General features: G+C 36.5%; 1 long non-coding RNA gene across 1 annotated transcript; it reads left to right on the top strand.

Annotated features, from left to right (window-relative positions):
- The first annotated feature begins 2253 nt into the window (after window positions 1-2253).
- On the top strand, window positions 2254-18280 carry LOC115219170. Its single transcript, XR_003882292.2, has 2 exons — window positions 2254-2412; window positions 17633-18280. It is a non-coding gene; the product is annotated as an uncharacterized LOC115219170 (long non-coding RNA).
- The last annotated feature ends 1310 nt before the right edge of the window (window positions 18281-19590 follow it).

The raw sequence follows: 19590 nt of genomic DNA, 5'->3' as shown, positions 1-19590 counted from the left end.
TCTGAGGAACGCATGAATCTACTCTACAGCAAGACACTTATAACTTTCAAACATCCAGCTTCTATATCCAGATTATAAATTCACATTTATATCAATAATAATTGGTGCACTCGGTTTTGCAAGTAAATGCCTAAGTAACAATCTGGATAAGCTAGTGTTTTCAAAATAAGAAATCAACTAATTAACTTGTACAATACAAATACAATATGTAAGTGGAACAATAAAAATATGCAAGACTTTTCTCAAGTTTAAAATGTAACATTTTTGTTATCTTTGTAACAGAATGAGATGTTGAGGGATCAATGTAAGTTGTCAGATGTAGCAGATGATGTTAGGCGTATTGGACCAGTATCAAAGAAAAACAATGAAGAAAGAATAGGAATATAGTTTACATTATTTATTTGGTTATAGTTGCATTCGCTTGTTGGATACTGAAAGCTTGATTTGAAATATGACCGAATATGCCACTATATAATACAGCCAACTACTTTGAGTCGGTGAAGTTGTGTACACAGAGAAATGTGCAAAGTAGAACGAAGGAAAGAGAATGTTGATGAGTCAAGACAGTAGAAAGACATACTTTATATCTGCGTGTGCATTCGCCTATTGCTTCAGCTGTGTTGTCTCTCTACATCAGTAGTTTTCAACCAAGGTTCCGCCAGTACAGTCCAGGGGTTCCGCAAGAAGTTACAAAAATGCGAAAATCGGCAGTAATTTTTAATTCTCCTGTGCAGATATGTGTGCATACAACTATTAAATTATTGCACAGGGGTTCCTCGAGCCAGTGGAATGTTTCCTTGGGGTTCCGCTCCAACAAAAAGGTTGAAAAGCACTGCTCTACATTGTTGCTCTGTCGGGTCTACCTTGTCTGACTCTGCTGACTCTTTGTACCTGAATGCGGAACTGGCATTTATAATGTCCCATTCTAACTAGAAGGATGGATATACCATCATAGGGGTAGCTTATGTTCATTTAGGACACTTGCTGTCCATTTGAACTTTCTGTGACACAGCCAGGTCGGAGGTCGAGTGGAAACTCATCAATCACTTTTGACAGGGCAAAAAGATTTTCCCGCTTGGTCAACAAATAGCGGGTGCTACCGGCGAGCGAGAATTCTTAGATTCAGTTTCGAATCTCAGCCAGGAAAATAAAACGTAGATTCCACATCTACTTTCCAGCGATGGGGTTTTGTATCTATGTTAGAAACCAGCTCTTTCTTCAGAGGAGGAATTCAAATAACTAAAAACTGAAGAGAACACCCCCGCCCACATGCACACACTATTTTTATCGGTAGAAGTTACAGTGAGAGTTTCGGGCGAAACTGAGTCACTCTAACTTCTGTCGATTATTAATAAAAACGTAGACTCATGTTCTTCTGTCTATCTTTCTCTCTCTGTATATATATATACAATTTTAAAATAGGATAAAATCTTTATAAGAATTTATCAAGTACAGCGTGAAAAACGTCATAAGAAAAAATCCACCAAATTTTTCACTTATATATATATATATATATATATATATATATATATATGGGCGAAGTTCGCCTATATATATATATATATATTATATATATATATGGGCGAAGTTCGCCTATATATATATATATATATAATATATATATATATATGGGCGAAGTTCGCCTATATATATATATACATATATATATATATATGGGCGAAGTTCGCCTATATATGTATGTATGTATGTGTATACTTATACACGCGTACTCGAACTGATAAAAGCGTGAGTAACGATAATTCGGAGGTCTCAAAGTACAAAGTGAGAGAATTACAGTGTGAGAGTGTAAGAGAGAAAGTTAAGGTGAAATAGAAATAGTGTGTGTATACATACATACATATATATAGTAGAACTTGGGAAGTATTAGAAAGAGAGAGAGAGAATGTGAGTATATGTGTGTGTGTGAAAAGAATTAATAAGATATAGGAAAAGTAGATGAGCAGCAAATAGTATTAGAGAGCGAGCGTAGATGTTAGACAAGATTAAAGTGTTTGAGGAAGAAAGATAGGGAGTAGATGGTAGACAAGTGGTTAGTTTAACGAAGGAGAAAGAGACAGACAGAGAGAGAGAGACTGAATGTTACACAAAAAGAAGTATGAGGGAGAGTAAGAAGTTAAACGAAAATGAGAGGTACTTGTTAAACAAGTATTAGAGATAAAGTAATAAAAGAGAGTTTGTAGGTGAAAGATAGAGGAGAGTAAAAGAGTGAGTGAGAAAAGCAAGTTTCCATGTAGAACAAGAGAGAGAGAGAAAGGGAGTGGAGGGAGAAGGAGAAATGTATAAGTGGGCTTGGCAAGTTTTCTAAACTAGTGTTTGCGAAGCTGTTCGTCTCAGGAAAATTTTTTGCAATATAACTGCATTGGATCCTCAGATCGCAACTTTTAGATACCGGTAAGGAAAACAGTTTCAGCAGTGTCCTATATATATATATATATATATATATATATATATATATATATATATACATATATATATATTTATATACACACACACACACACACACACATATATATATTTGTATAAGTTCATTTCATCGGCCTCCTTTTATGGCTTAAACTTGCGAAGCATTTTGTTTTATATACACACCCACTTTTAGAATAGAGTTACTTCTAAGAATATATATTTGTGTGTTTGTGTGTTTAAATATATATATTTGTGTGTATAAATTATATATATATAATCTATAATCGTTAGTTTGGCAAATATATATATTGTATTTCGCTATGGTTAGACATAGCTACTTTTTGAACTTGTTACTTCCTGGAATAATATTACATACTTACATATAAATTCCTATAGAATAGAGTCGAAAATTAACTATTGCACAAAAAAATCACAAATACATAAATAAGAAATTTACAAAAGAAAAAACTTTTTTTAGTACGCAGTGTTCAAATTTTTAACTGCCTCCTTCTCCCAAATTTCATTAGGTGGGTGGGGCAAAATGAGAAACTTTTGATTTCTGGTTATTTTCTCTCTGTTTGTTTGAAATCATTACACTGCAAGTATTGCATCATCATTTTGTACTGTTGTTTCATTTTTAGAAGTAAAACTTAGTCAACATAGTTACTATTAACGATGTTGAGAGAGTCCGAAACAGTCAAGTAGCAGGTCCTATTTTTCCAAGTAATTTTTCAACTTTGTATTTGAAGTTACTAATGAAATACCTGGATAATTTTTGTTGTAACAATCAATATTCTTTTCTGTTGGATTCCAAGTCAATTTCTTTCCACACTAATGTCTAATTTGATCATTTTCAAGTTTCAAAAAATGTCTAAAAGGGGGTAAAATGAGTAATGGCTAATTTCAATAATTTCTTCTCTTTAACTGCATGGTGTGTAAATGTATCTGTCATAAAGACACTTGAGCTGATCGTGAAAAAGCTATAAGTGATATTTTATGTTGAGTTAGTTTTTTTCTTTTTAGTCGAGTTTCGTTGATTTCATATCATGTGCCATTTTCCCCTGATCCTTTTTTATTTGACCTAGATATTCATTTTTTTTTTACATTTCTGATCTTTTTGATGTCTAGGAATGGATATTGATGTGTATGAGTCTGTTTTCTGGAGAATTGAAGCAGCAAGTTTACCTTATCTTGACTTATTCATTTTACCCCCGCCAAACTTGTTTTATATGCTCAGAGAACGGTGATAATTTTCTGAAATAGTTATCAGATTATGTCAAAATGCTTTTAATGCATTTAGGGAAGACTCATTTATTTAGCTGATATAGTTTTTGTAAGGTAATAAACATTAAAAAAATTCTATTTTGTATTTCAAAGTCAAAAATGCAGTAAAACACCTCGTTTTGTGCCCCACCTCCCACACACAGACATTTTTCCAGAAATTTATTTTTGGAGGGAGGGTGAGATTTATATTAGGCATAGTTGGCGATTTTTGGCTTAAGGTACATATGTCAAAATATCACAGCATAGTTTTTAAGTATCATAACCTGAAATGTTTAAAAAATAAATGTGAAAATGTTAAAAACTAAAGATCATGGCCGAAAAATTGCGATAAGGCTGATTGAAATCTCATAATTTATTGCACAATTCCTTTATATATAGATCCAACGAAAATGTGATATTGAGTGCACTCGATATTTTCGTCTCTATAAGAATGCTTAAAATACACGTGCATATGAGTGTATATAAGTGTGTATTTATAAGGAGGGTGGCAAGTTTACAGATGAAGAACTCAAAATATAAATTTGAGAGTGAATTAACATTTAATCCATAATAATTCGTTCAACAGAATATATTTTGTTTCTCCTCTGCTTTTTTTAGGAACTACAGAGCAATATATAGAGAAGCAAATTTATAAATTAATTTTGGCTAAAAGGAAATTATACACGCGCGCACACACACATATATATATATATATATAGAAGCACAAACATATAAGCCATATCTTTTATCTTTTACTTGTTTCACTCACTGGACTGCGACCATGCTGAGCACCGTCTTGAAGTGTAGTCGAACAAATCAACTCCAGTACGTATTCTGTTGGTTTCTTTTACCGAACCAGTGAGTTATGGAGACCTAAACAAAAATAATACCTGTGTCAGTCGGCGGGCATGGGACAACCACACACAGGCACGTACGCGTGCGCGCGCACACACAAACACACATCCAACAGACTTCCACACTGTTTCTTTTCTACCAAATTTACTCAGAGGGATTAATAGTCGGGAGCTATATTGGAAGACACTTGCCCAAGGCACCGAGCAGTGGTACTGAATCCAAAACCGCATGTTTGCAAAGTAAGATTCTTAACCACACAGCCTCTGCCTATTGTATATAAATATAAAATATACACATTGACAAGCATATACTTTTATCTACACACACATCACCATCATCATTAGTGTCATTATTGTAATGTCCATGTTTGCATGCACATGGGTCAGACAGAGTTTGAACATTTTCTATAGCCAGGTGCCCTTCCTGTTGCCGCACCTCACCAGTTTTCGAGTAAGGTAATATGTCTGGACGTTTTTCCACTGAATATCGGATACGAGTGATGCTGCTTATTCTCATTTTGCAATAAAGGCGGCGAGCTGGCAGAAACGTTAGCATGATGGGCGAAATGCGTAGCCGTATTTCGTCTGCTGTTACATTTGAGTTCAAATTCTGCCAAGGTCAACTTTGCCTTTCATCCTTTCGGGGTCAATAAATTAAGTACCAGTTACGCACTGGGGTCGATGTAATCGACTTAATCCGTTTGTCTGTCCCTGTTTGTCCCCTCTGTGGGTAGTAAAGAAATATATTCTCATTTTGCAATTATCATGCAACGTCAAGACAAGGGGTCACAAACATACATACATATATATGATGAGCTTATTTCCATCTACCAAATCTACTCACAATGTTTTGGTCAACACAGGGCTGTAGTAGAGGATACTTGCCATACAGCCATTCCAACAGCACAATAATACAGGTTAATTCTAATTCAAACTGACATGAAAATGGTGAAAGGAACTAAATCAATAATTAGTGATATAGTTCCTGTGACCAGCTGAGCACTTTAGAAAGGTATCTTCTACCATAGCTATGGGTTAATCTAAGCCTTGTGAATGAAACTAGATAGATGGAAACCTGTTGGATGAACTGTGCCTGTTCTTGGATTGTAGACATAATGTCACCTAGTTTAATCTGATGATAACTTGATGTCTTTCTCCCTTCCTATGGAAAATCAACCTTGTCCTTCATTTTCGGAAATAAGCTATTAAAAAGCAAAACAATAGCCACCTATGAAAGGAAATTTAGTGTAAATCGATTTGCTTTGAGACCTTCTTCAATGATTCAACCTGCAATTCTTGTGTTGATATGAATTTGTATAAGATATCCATCTTTTTAAAACAAGTATAGCAGTAGTATTGTATACACACATACACAACATTTGAATATGTGATACAGCTATAAAAACTGTTATATCTATATATAATATTATATGAGTAAGATTCAGTTGAATTCATCATCATCATCGTTTAACGTCTGCTTTCCATGCTAGCATTGGTTGGACAATTTGACCGAGGTCTGGTGAACCAGATGGCTGCACCAGACTCCAATCTGATCTGGCAGAGTGTCTACAGCTGGATGCCCTTCCTAACGCCAACCACTCCGAGAGTGTAGTGGGTGCCTTTACGTGCCACCGGCACAAGGGCCAGTCAGGCAGTACTGGCAACGGACACGCTCAAATGGTGCTTTTTATGTGTCACTTGCACAGGAGCCAGTCCAGTGGCACTGACAACGACCTCACTTGAATGTTTTTTCACGTGCCACTAGCACAAGTACCAGTAGTTAGTTACTTAAATTGAGGCACCTCATTAGGCTGGAATAATATACACACACAACAATATTATGTAAATATTAAACTTGGTACATGAGTACAACCAAATGATATTCTTGCAGTGTACAGCCAAATGGCCATAATGGATTGACACCTGTACCTCTACTGTTACTCATTTATATAATGTTATATGTATATTATATATATATTTTTTATTAGAATTAATTGACCCTTATTTTCTTTTTTAAACCTGGTACTTATTTTATCAATCTGTTTTGCTGAACTTCTAAGTTATGGGGACATAAACATTCAGCAATTATCAAACAGTTGTGGAGACAAACGCATGTGCACACACACAGCCACACACCCATATGTATGCATATATATATATATATATATATATGTATATATGATTGGCTTTCATTTTCCATTTACCAAATCCACTCACAAGGCTTTGGTAGGTCTATTGATATAGCAGAAGACACTTGTCCAAGGTGCCATGCAGTGACACTGAACCCAGAACCATGTAGTTGAGAAGCAGGCTTCTTAACAATGAACATATATATATATATATATATATATATATTTATACAATATATATACTGAACTCTACAGAAGTTCCTACCGCTAATCGGTTATATTTACATACCGAATTCTACCAGTAAATAATTGTTGGGTTTTTTTTAAAAAACATTATAGGAATTATTTACTCTTATTATTATTATATATATATATAGTTTCAGACATGTCTAAAATATATATATATATACATATATAGTCTTTTATTCTTGTGACAGTCATTTTGACTGGTGCCATGCTGGAGCACTGCCTTGAAGGGTCTTAGTCAAATAAATTGCTCCCATGACCTATTTCTTAAGCCTGTACTTATTCTATTGGGTTTGTTTTTTTTACCAAACTGCTAAGTTATGGGGACATTAAAACACCAACACTGGTTGTCAAACAGTGATGGGGATGGGGGACAAAGATACACACACACACATATATATAATGGGCTTCTTTCAGTTTCCCTGTACCAAATCCACTCAAGACTTTGGTCAGCCCGGTGCCGTGCAGTGGGACTGAACCTAGAACCATGTGGTTGGGAAGCAAGCTTCTTACCACATATCCACACCTGCGCCTATATATGTGTGTGTGTGTGTATTATGTTATAGTTTTATGCAAGTTACATCATCATCCTTGCACATGTTTAGTCCACTACTGGACAAAGCATTTTCTCTTCACCAACCACAGTCTGATGTTTATTTATCTATGTTTGAGTGTACTTACTTGTACTTGTGGCGACATTCACCCTGGGTGGGTTGAGTCGGCTTCTTCTCCTCATAGAAGTTTTGTGGGAATATGTGGCTTTCACAAGCAGTCCCCAACAATCCCACATGTGGAAACATCCTGTTTGCCGCAGATTGTCCGCAGATGCAGGGACAGAACGAGCGAGGAGCCGCCAGTTGCCGAAGCAGACACTCCAAGGATTTTCACCAGAGCCCCGTCTGCCGGGTTGTGGCCCTAATACCACTCGGTGTCAGACCAATCCGCCTTGGGTGGCCCTACTAGGAACCGAAGTTCCTGACGGCATAGCTCTGACACTACCCGTTGCCAGCATCCCTACCACAGTGAGAAGGGGATCCTTTTTTCTGGATGTGGTGTATACTCTGTCAATTTATTATTCCATCTGACATCAGAGGGGCAGAAGGTGATATAATGTTAGGAATGACATGCAAAAAGCACAATCAAGCAGAATCTCTGCTTGATTTCACAAAAATGATGTCCATAGAGTAAACCATATACTCACCAACCAGAAACAATGACATCTTAGGTCTTTGCTTCACCAACAAAGTCCCTTTCCATCCTTCACAACCTGTTGTATCAAGAGTTCTGGAATGCAATGAAATATATGAAAGTAAGAAAAGCCCAGAGCCCAATAATATCCCATTGAAATTGCTGCAACATGGCAGATTGCTGCTGCAAACTAAGTTCTTCACCCAGTTCCTAAATATGTGGGAAGCACATCAGGTCCCAAATGACCTCGAAGATGCCATCATCATCAATATATTCATGAAAGGAGTTAGAAAATCCTATGGAAACTATTGTGGAATCTTGCTAGTTGCTATTGCAGAAAAGGTCTTTGCTCAACTGCTCTTGAACTGTCTCCAGGTCATCACAGACGTCATTCCAGATTCTTAGCATGGTTTCCAGGCATCTTATGGAGCCATAGACATGATCTTCTGTGCCAGACAAATCCAACAGAAGTGTCAAGAACAACAAAAATCCCTTTTCCTTATCTTCTATGATTTAGAAAAAGCTTTTGACAGTGTACTGAGACCAACCATGTAGATGATTCTTAATCGTTTCAGATGTCCTGATTATTTCATGTCACTGATCCAAGTATGATAGTATGACTGGATGTTTCTATCATTGTGATCAACTCTAAGAAGAATTCCCTATGTATTGTTGTTGTGAAGAACCTAATTCTTTTCACTCCCCCTCAAATGCTTCAGAAGGTCACAGTAGAATTCATGATTGATGGTCCAGCCATGGGGGACAAATTCTCGTTGTACAATACCTTGGATGTCGAAAAAAACAATGAACATGCTCTTGATTGAGATGCATTTCTGTCATGTTACTGTGCCACTCCAAATATTGTGTACAACCCATTCCTTGTCGCCATAAGCTTGCCAAAGCATGCTCGATGTCTCTGTAGCAGACATCTCAAATCTAACACAAAATTTCGCGCTGGCTCTTCTAACTTCCTGTCCATGACAAAAATCAGAGACTACAGCATACACATGATCACAAAAACACAAATTTCACAACTTGCAAAGTAAACACCGCAGTGTCATTCGGCACACTACCTCATGAAGGTCACTGCTAGCTCTCACTGCGCACACAACCATGTGCTGCCATCTGTTGGTGTACTATAGAACTAGTCCAGGAACTTTCTGATACCACCTTGTATGTCTCCAATAACTCCATAATGGAAAGAGTGAATAGCCAGAGCATCGAATCCCTAATCATCAAACATATTCTTTGATGGGCTGACAATGGCACCAGGATGAACAATGAACAACTTCCTTGTCAAATCCTCTTTAGTGAACTGGGAAAAGACAAAGAGGAGCCCCTCTTCGCCACAACAAAGATCAGCTAAAGTCAAATCTGAAGCAATTTATCTTCAACCCATTGGCTTTTAAGACAACCATAACCAACCATTCTGACTACTAACAAAACAAACAATAACATAATATTGTTTAAAAGGGAAAGAATAATAAAAGAGGAGGAGAAACAATAGCAATGGAAGGCCAGACAGCAGCAACGACGAACATTCGCATGTGGCCAATGCAATTATGAACTCTATGCAATGATTGGCCTCATTAACCACAGTTATCACTGACATTAATGGTCCAAATATGCAGTCAAGAGATTCGAGGATAAGACACTGCTGCAAATATATTGGGTTGGCCAAAAAGTCCGTTTGTTTTTTTAGGTGAAAATCAAAAGAAAAGTAAACAATTGTGAAAAATGTATTTAATCAATACAATAGTTACCATTTGCTTCTATAACCTTTCGTCACCTGTTGGGTAGATCTTTAATCTCCTATTCGAAGAATTTAGGTTCTTTATTAGCAAAAAAATTTCCAAGAAAGTTTTCACGTCTTCATCAGAATTAAAATTTTTTCCATTCAATGAATTTTGCAGTGACCGAAACAGATGGAAATCTGATGGGGCCAGATCTGGATAGTATGGTGGGTGAGGCAAAACTTCCCACTCAAGCTGCAGCAACTTCTGCCGAGTAATCAAAGCAGTGTGTGGCCTTGCGTTGTCATGGTGGAAAACAATGCCTTTACGATTCACCAGTTCTGGCCGTTTTTGATGAAGAACTGTCTTTAATTTATCCAATTGTTCACAATAGACCTCTGAATTGATGGTTTTATTCAAGGGAAGAAGTTCAAAAAAAGATAACACTCTTCCAATTCCACCATATTGATAGCAGAACTATCTTTGGGTGAAGACCTGCTTTGTGTGTTCGCTTTGGAGAATCCCCTGCTTTTTTCCATGATCTTCTTCGTTTCACATTATTATAAACTACCCACTTTTCATCTCCAGTAACAATTCTTCTCAAAAAGGGTTTGTTGTTTTCCCTTTTCAGCAATGAATTGCAAATGGAAACCCTCTGGACAAGATTTGCTTCTGTCAATTTATGGGGAACCCAAACATCAAGTTTAGAAACATAACCAAGTTTATGCAATTCATTTTCCACACTTGTTTTGGATATGTTAAGAATATCTGCGATTTGTCTGGTCATAAGACTGCAGTCTTGTTTGACTACAGCTCTCAGTTAGTTGATGTCAATTTCTTTTCGCTGGCCAGAGCGAGGTGCATCTCTTACTGAAAAATTCCCTGATCGAAATCAAGCAAACCATTTCTGGCACACCCATTCTGAAACAGCATTCTCTGCATACACATTGCATAACTTTCAGCAAGTTTCTGTTGCTTTCTTTCTTTTTCTGAAGTAAAAAAGCATAAGATGCCAATAGTGCTCCACCCTGTCTTCCATGTCTAGGCTCAAATGCAATCAAACAAGTTGCAATCTCTCTCCTTTGAGGCTTGTTTCACACTGATGTAACCTTGGTCGTTATACTGAATACAGTTTCTAAAGAAAAAGAATATCGGAACAGTGATTAGAAGACCGGACAGTTGATACTAAAAAAAAAAAAAGGACTTTTTGGCCAACCCACTATATATATGTCCTAATTTAGGGAATGGAGTGGATAAAATCCAGGCTACATATCTTTCTTAGCTAGCAGAATCTTGGAAGTAGTAATTACCCAAACGAGGGTATTCATCAGGCCTTACAAGTGGCTAATGGAGTACCCTTCATTTGGGTAATTATTCCAAAGTTCTGCTAGCTAGGAAACATGTAGCCTGGATTTTATCAACTCCATTCCCTAAATTTGGACTTTTATTCACATACACAGCAACCCCAGTTGCTAACTGTAAACTATAAAATAACTTTTTCAACTTATAGAACTTCAATATGGGAAAAATTTACAACCATCTACATCAATAAACCACTATTGTTCCTGAAAGTTCGTAAATTATTTCGTATAAATCAAATTGTGTATGCTTATTTCTTAGTATTTGAACTATTTGAGTTATTTTTGCAATTTATCCAGTACAATGCTTAAACAAGTAAATAGTATTCTCCCTGTGAAATCTTCGATGTTTTCTGTAATGTAGTTTTCCTGATTTTTTTTCCATGTGCTTTCATTAATTAAAGTAATGTCACTACCTGTATCTAACTGTAATTTTACATTTGTATTAATTTTTACATACACAAATTTCCTTTTAGTCTTGTTCGCTTAGTCTTGTTACTGCTAAACTGTTTACATAATTGTTTCTGTTGGACCATTTTCTAGGGGTTTTTTTTACAGTGTGATTTTTTAATGACCACACTTGAAGCATTTTTGATTTTTATAAGGACAGTTGAATCTGTTTTGTTGTTAGTTCTCCACATCCAAAACGTGGATTAATTTTCTGCTTTTTCATTACTGATTGTATATGTGGGCAGTTTCTTTCTTCTGGCATTCATCAGATATTTCTTGTAGTATTAGCTTCTGATTCTGCTCTTATTTAGTCAGAATTTGGTTATAAATTTCCACGTCTTTCTTTGCACGAAAATTAAACATGTCTGATGTTAATTCATTAATTTTGAATCTCTTATTCCCTATTAACAATTCCACCGCATGTAATAAAATCTTTGTCCTCTTTTTTTTGTAACATTACCAGTGTGTATTAAATAAAGAGCTTTATTCGCTGAAAATCTTATATAGAATATCCACAGTTTCTTTAAAACAGATTTCATCCAATCTCTTTAGCAGTATGTAATTGCAATATTTTTTCTCAACAAAACTTTTTTTTTCATCTTGCCAGCAGTAGCATTCTTCTTTAAAAATCTCTTCATATAGGTGCATGAGTGGCTGTGTGGTAAGTAGCTTGCTTACCAACCACATAGTTCCGGGTTCAGTCCCACAGCATGGCACCTTGGGCAAGTGTCTTCTACTATAGCCTCGGGCCGACCAAAGCCTTGTGAGTAGATTTGGTAGACGGAAACTGAAAGAAGCCCGTCGTGTGTGTGTGTGTATGTTTGTGTGTCTGTCCCCCTCCCCCCAACATCGCTTGACAACCGATGCTGGTGTGTTTATGTCCCCGTAACTTAGCGGTTCGGAAAAAGAGATCGATAGAATAACTACTAGGATTATGAAGAATAAGTCCTGGGGTCGATTTGCTCGACTAAAGGCAGTGCTCCAGCATGGCCACAGTCAAATGACTGAAACAAGTAAAAGAGTATACCTTCTAAAGCAAGCAGGAAAGGTAGTACCCTCATCTGGGTTATATGTGAACATTCCAATGGAGTTTGCGACCATATCAGGGTGAATGAACTTGGTGTATTTTCTGTTTTGTTGAATAGCAGTTGTATTAACAGTTGCTGTTATCATTGCTGTTCACAAAGCATTGTACTTAATGACTGACAAAGGGAGGTAAGTACAGTGCTTTGTGGCTTTTGAGTTGTTTTAACTCTTGTTTCTAGCAACAGCTGGTGCTGGTCAGTACCCTCCATCACTTTTGTGACCTCTATTAATTTTACCTTTAGGTTCAAATTGCTAATAAATCACCCATTTAATTTGTTGTTTACACTTATAACACTTTGAAAATCAACACAGGTTTTCATTGGATTTTCTTACAAGACTGACAGAGGTAGTTGAGTTTAACTCTAAGCTTTAAGAGCCACTGTCCGAAATCATTTGATCCGACTATGTACACTAGGGAATATGTACGCTGGGAGCTCCTCTATACTGATGACTTTGTTCTTATAGCTGAATCACTACCAGAACTAGAGCAGTTGTTTCAGGTATGGAAGTAAGGTCTAGAATCAAAGGGCCTTCAAGTTAACCTAGCAAAAGCCAAAGTCTTAGTAAGTAGGAAGGCAGACAAATCAGAAGACCCTTCATGTAGATGGCCCTGCTCAATCTGTAGAAAAGATGTAGGTAGTAACTCTGAAAGATGCATCCGGTGTGAGCTTTGGACACAAAAGGTGCAGCAATGTCAGAGGAAGGTTAACAGAGAAAATAGCCTTTGTGTATGGAAGGTGCACAGGTACAATAAACACCGAAAATGTACAGAAGATAGACTCCATCGACTGTCATGGGGGTAAGCTAGAGGTAGTAGATAGCTTCCATTACCTAGGTGATCAAGTTAGAAGTGGAGGTAGATGCTCCAAGAACATGGCTGTCAGAATAAGAATAGGCTGGGGAAAGTTCAGAGAGCTCCTGCCTCTGCTGGCAACGAAGGGCCTAAGTGAAAAGCAAATTGTATGATGCCTGTATGCAAACAGCTATGCTACATAGCAGTGAAACATGGGCTGTGACAGCCAAGGACATGCATAGGCTTGAAAGAAATGAAGGCAGTATGCTTCACTGGGTATGCAATGTCAGTGTGCATGTTCAACAGAGTATAAGCATCTTGAGAGAAAAGTATAAGAGGCATCAAATGTGGTGTACAAGAGAGATGACTGCGCTGATGTGGTCATGTGATGTGCATGGACAAGGACAGCTATATAAAGATGTGCTGATCCCTAACTGTGGAGGGAACCTGTGGTAGAAGGTAGACTAGGAAGATATGGGATGAAATGGTGAAGCATGATCTCTGAACTTTTGGCCTTGCAGAGTTAATGACTAGTGACCAAGACCTTTGGCAATATGCTGTGCTTGAGAAGACCTGTCAAGCCAAGTGAAATTGCAGTCGTGGCTGATGCTGGTGTCACATAACCAGCACCCATGCAGGTGGCACATAAAAAGCACCTTTCAAGTGTTGAGCCTGACAGAGATAAGATGATTGAGCTCCTTTTGAATGTTGGGCCTCGCAGAAGCAAGGACCGAGACCATTTGGCATTATGCCAGGCTTCGAGTCTTGGCCCTCACAGGGGCAATTATCAAGTCCATTTGGCATTATGCTGTGCTTGAGAAGAAGGCCCATCAAGCCAAGTAAAACCACAGTTGTAGCAGATACCAGTGTAACACAAATGGCACATAAAAGCACCCATTACACTTTCAGAGTGCTTGGCATTAGGAAAGGAATCCACCTGTAGAAACCATGCCAAAAGAGACTGGAGTCTGGCGCAACCTTCCAGCTTGCCAGCCCTGGTCAAACCATCCAACCCATGTCAGCATAGGAAATGGAGTTGATAAAATCCAAGCTACATGTTTCCTAGCAAGCAGAACCTTGGAATAATTACCCAAATGAAGGGTACTCCATTAGCCACTTGTCAGGCCTGACGAATACCCTCGTGGTATGGTGGGATTTGCATCTATGCCAATAAGTTACTTATCTGCCTATCTCTGTCCATGAATTGAGCTCAGAGATCCACTACCACATAGTTCGTAGATGATGAAGAATCTGAAGAAACAGACAGGAGATGAAGAGAAAGGAGAAGAACAACAAGATCTTATTGGTTCCTTGGGCGGTGCTACTAATGCAACTGTTGAAGGTGTGGATACTTCTGCAATGTTATCTACTAGCTCTGCCAAATCCTCTATGCATGTTGACTCTTGTAGCAGCAAGGAAATACTGGATGGTGGTTGCTAAACGCTTGATGAATAGCTGCTTGAATATCACTTGAGTCCATGGTGTTGTTGCCTAGCAACCGCTTCATGTGCCAGAGAAGTTGAGAATGCTTCTTGTTGCTCAATTCCTCTGTGATAAGAAGCTGAGACAACCATTACTGCTGGAACTCTAGATGCATTTAATTAATAACTCTCACTTAAGAGTTTCATACGAAATGATGACATCTAGAGAATCCTAGATCTCCAGCAGAATCTCTGGTGATTATGTGAGACTGATTATGTGAGACATGCATGTGCTGTCTGATGTAATGCACATGGATGAAAACTGCACTTCTAGATAGATAAACTGTTGGGTTATGCATCCAAAACATGGAATCACACAGTGATATGTGTTGATGATGTCCAAAAGATATTTCAATGTTGCAGGTCCTGGTTAATTGTGTTGGAAAATGAGGCTGCGAAATTTAAAAAATGTTCTTTAAATGTTTAGTACTAACTGCTATTTTTTGTGTTTTGGTCACCTTATTCTTTCCATACACAAGAAATGATAGTTATCATTACTATGAATGAGAAAATAGAGAGATTTTGTTCTTGGTGTAGTTGTAGTAGCTGATAAAGTGTGGCTAGTTGCTTGTTGGCTACTGACTTCTAATGTTGTTTGCCCTCGTTGCCTTTTGTCAGCTGCTGTCTGCTGCCTCTGTTGGTCAACTCCTACAGTGTCAGTCAGTGCTTTCTCTGCTACATGCCAAAGCTCTCTGTCTAATGTTTATGACTGCTACTAAGTTTATACTGCTCAATAGGCTCAGAATGAAGCACGCCAAGAGCAAAAAAAAAATCATTCTTGGAGCCTATTCGATGTGAAGTCATGATTGGTCAAATTTTGTTGATCACATAGGCAATATTCTAGCGAATCATGATATCAAGTGATTGCTGAATATTCCCACTACAGAGGAGATACCTAGCTATCCCAGAGAGAGAGAGAAATAGGTGGGGTGGAGTGTGGGGGAGGGGTGTAACAGAGGACAGATGTGTGTATGTGAAGGACATACTTGTATGTATGGATGTTGTGGTGGACACCCCCAGCTGAGGAGTGGGCTGGTCCACTCTAATAAATAGTGGACAGACTCAGTTAGTGAGGTATGTTGTATGGGCCAGTCATGCAGATGACAAAATGCGTCGTCATAATGGCAACGAGGATTCAGAGCTCATATAGTGAAAAAATGTTTAAAATCCCAAGATGGGATCTGAACTACACACAGTGAAAAATATATAAAAAAAGATTCTGAAGAAAAAAAATGTCTGATAAACCTGGAACTCTAACACAGAACTGAACCACACACAGTGAAAAATAATAAGTCCATGTAAAGGATTTAAGTCAGGTTACTATATGTAGTAGTGCTACTAATAAACAATGTAGACTGGTACTACCTGTAGCATTTTGAAGAAAAAAAATCTGGTTCTGTATGGAACAAAAAAAAAATAATAATAATAAGTCCATACGCTACCATTAAACAATGTATACTGGTACCACCTGCGGCATTTTGAAGATTTTTACTTAGAAAAAAAATACGTAATTCTGTGTGGAACAAGAAAGAAATCTAAATAAGAAGAGAAAAATAATTCAGGTTAGAAGAAAAAGAAATGAAAAAAAAAGTGTGTTGAAAGAAGAAAAATATCTCAAAGGGGGAAGGTGTTGTGGCGGACACCCCCAGGTGAGAAATGGGCTGGTCCACTATTAATAAATAGTGGACAGACTCAGTAAGTAGTGTCAGTAAGTAGTGTCAGTCAGTGAGGTACATTGTACAGGCCAGTCATGCAGACGATGAAATACGTTGTCATAATGTGGGACATATCAATGGATGGCCAAGTCAATCATCACAGAATAGCTCTGTTTTAACTTCTTCATTATACTGTTGTATGCTCTTTTATGTGCATCTAATTGTAAGTATATGTGAACTTTCCCAAGAAAGATCTACTAAAGATTTTATGTCTTTGGGAATGTTCATGCTTAGCATGGCCATATGTAGAATATTTATATTATTGTAACCTTTATCAATCCACACAGTTTTTTCTAAACTAAATAATTAGCATGGCCAACAAAATAACTTATTCAACTTTGCATTTCCAGTTAATGTTGTTTGTTTGTTTGTTTGTTTGTTTTTTTTTTCTTTCATATAAATTAATCTATAATTGTTTGATACATTCTTTGTTGGAACTTTGCAAATTAGGTCATTTCAGCATTGGTCTACCATCATTTATAATTGTTTCCCTTCTAAGTCTTTTTTTGAAAACCATTTAAAAAAAATTTTTTCTATAACACACATTTCAGTCATTTAGATTAATATTTCAAATGTTTAAAGTATATTTTAAAACAAACAACAAATATACACACATGTGAGTGTACCCTTTCTATGAACTGAAATCACATTGAATAAAATGGAAGATAATCTTAGTACATGAATGAGGTTTAATTATTAAATGATAGCAACAAAAGAAAATAATATTTTCTTGGATTTTAAATATAAAACAGAAAATAAATAAACCTTTATTTATCATGTAAATTATCTTTCTCAGTTGACAAAATTTTTGAGACTAACAATGTATGTGTGCGTGTATTCTTGTAAACATATTTTTGTATATAACAGTAAAACTATTATAATAATAATTAATTTTTTTTCCCCTTTTTCCAGATCTAAACCAGCTTCATATTTGCTGACTTTCATCTTCAACACTCATTCTTTTTTCGTCTCAACAACTCCTGGCGGGAAGCAGAAAGATGATGAAAAAATCTTCCACATGGCGTAGCTGGGGTGGTTCTTACCATGGCCCACGGCAGGTGTTTGAACAGAAGCTTTCTGTCATGTATGACAAACACCAGCAACACATGGATGTGCTGCGTTTAGCTTATGAAAATTCACTGAAGGTTGCTTTGATGTTAATGGAAAGTGAAAAAACTCCAGAAGCTGTTACAGAATACCACAAGAGAGTTGCAGATTCCCTGGCAACTTATGAGGCTAGTGTGGAAAGGATCTGGAAAAAATATGACGAGGTGACTGCTGACATTCTGGCAGATTATACAAGTAAAATGAAAATCAGTGGGAACAAAAGAAACTCTAACATTGAGCAAGATGAAAAGCAATAGGTTACTAAGGCTGTCTTATATTTTAACTGTTGAAATAAATTGAAAAAAAAAATTAATGAAAAAATTACCTCATCAGATGAATAACGAGTATAGTTTGGAGAAACTAACTTATAGTAATTTATCATATCACTCAGTAATGATATTTTTCTATATATATTTTGTCATTAATTTGTAATACAAAAATTAATTTCCTTTTCCTCTCTTTCTCTCTCTCTCTCTCTCTCTCTCTCTCTTTCCTAATTTACATGTGTTTATATCCATTTATTGATGTAGTTTCTTTTATTATTTTGTTTTTTAAATTATCAGTTAAAATATGAGATAACTGCTTATAATAAATATATAGTTTTATATATATATATGTATATATATATATATAGTGCATCAGATATATTTTTTTATGCCTATTTCCTAAACAAAAAAGAAAACTTGGGTTAAAATGTATTTTGTTTTTGATCTTTTTCTTTTACTTTTTTTTTTCAAACTTGTTGATAGTTACAGCAATACAAATAAATTAGTTTAGATGTTAGCATATCTTAACATTTTGCATCCATTTTCTTATTACATGTCTTCAGTACAACATCTTGCCATTTGTTATGCTCAGCATTCTGAGACAGCTTTCACTACTTGTTCCCATAGCTTCCTTGTTTTTCCTCTTTTGCAACCGGTTCCTTCTTCTCAGATCATTGGCATTTCTTTACCCATTTGCCATCCATTATGTACACCACATATCTATACTAGCTGAGTGTTCTCTCTTGTCCACAACACCTGATTACTTATATACACACAGTTTTTCTCTTAACTCATTTGGCTTCTATATCTCTGTTTTCACACATCCTTTGCAATCAGTTTCCATGGTCTGCTACTATGCAAAATCACACTTTGTGGTGCAAGCACTATACAATCTGTCTTTCACTTGGATAATCCCTCTGTTTTAAGTAAACAATAGTTCCTTGAACTTTTCCAGTTTTTTTCTCTGGCTACTATACTTATAGAACAATCACTTCCACTGCTGATTATGTCACCTAGGTAGCATCTACCATGCATCTGATGCACATAAAGTCATCTGTCTGCTTGTTTGGGTACCCATTGTATCTCTTGTGCCTCCATAGTTTATATTAGGTATACTGTATAAAATTCATCCTTACACCTTTTCTACCTTATCCTTAATGACAGAATTTAGTATTCTTCCATACTAAGACATTTGTCTTTGCTAGGATTACTTTAAACCTCTTCATTCTCTGTTTATTTCTATAATTGGAATTTTCTCACTAAATATTTAACTGGTTGATCTTGGAGAATTGTCCATAAAAGAAGTTTAACATAGCATAATTAATAGGAGTGGATTGAGAAATGAACTCTGATGGACACCTAATAGCATACTAAACTTTTAGACAACAACCATGTACATAGTTTTCACCGCTTTCACAAGTAAGTACTACACTTTGTTTTTTTAGTGACTATACCACAGATTGTGGAACCTTGTCAAATACTTCTTTATATATGCTA

The sequence above is a fragment of the Octopus sinensis genome, linkage group LG14 (assembly GCF_006345805.1).
Source record: "Octopus sinensis linkage group LG14, ASM634580v1, whole genome shotgun sequence".
NCBI lineage: Eukaryota > Metazoa > Mollusca > Cephalopoda > Octopoda > Octopodidae > Octopus > Octopus sinensis.
Note: the sequence above shows the minus strand (reverse complement) of the source record. Positions and strands in the feature narration are given on the sequence as shown.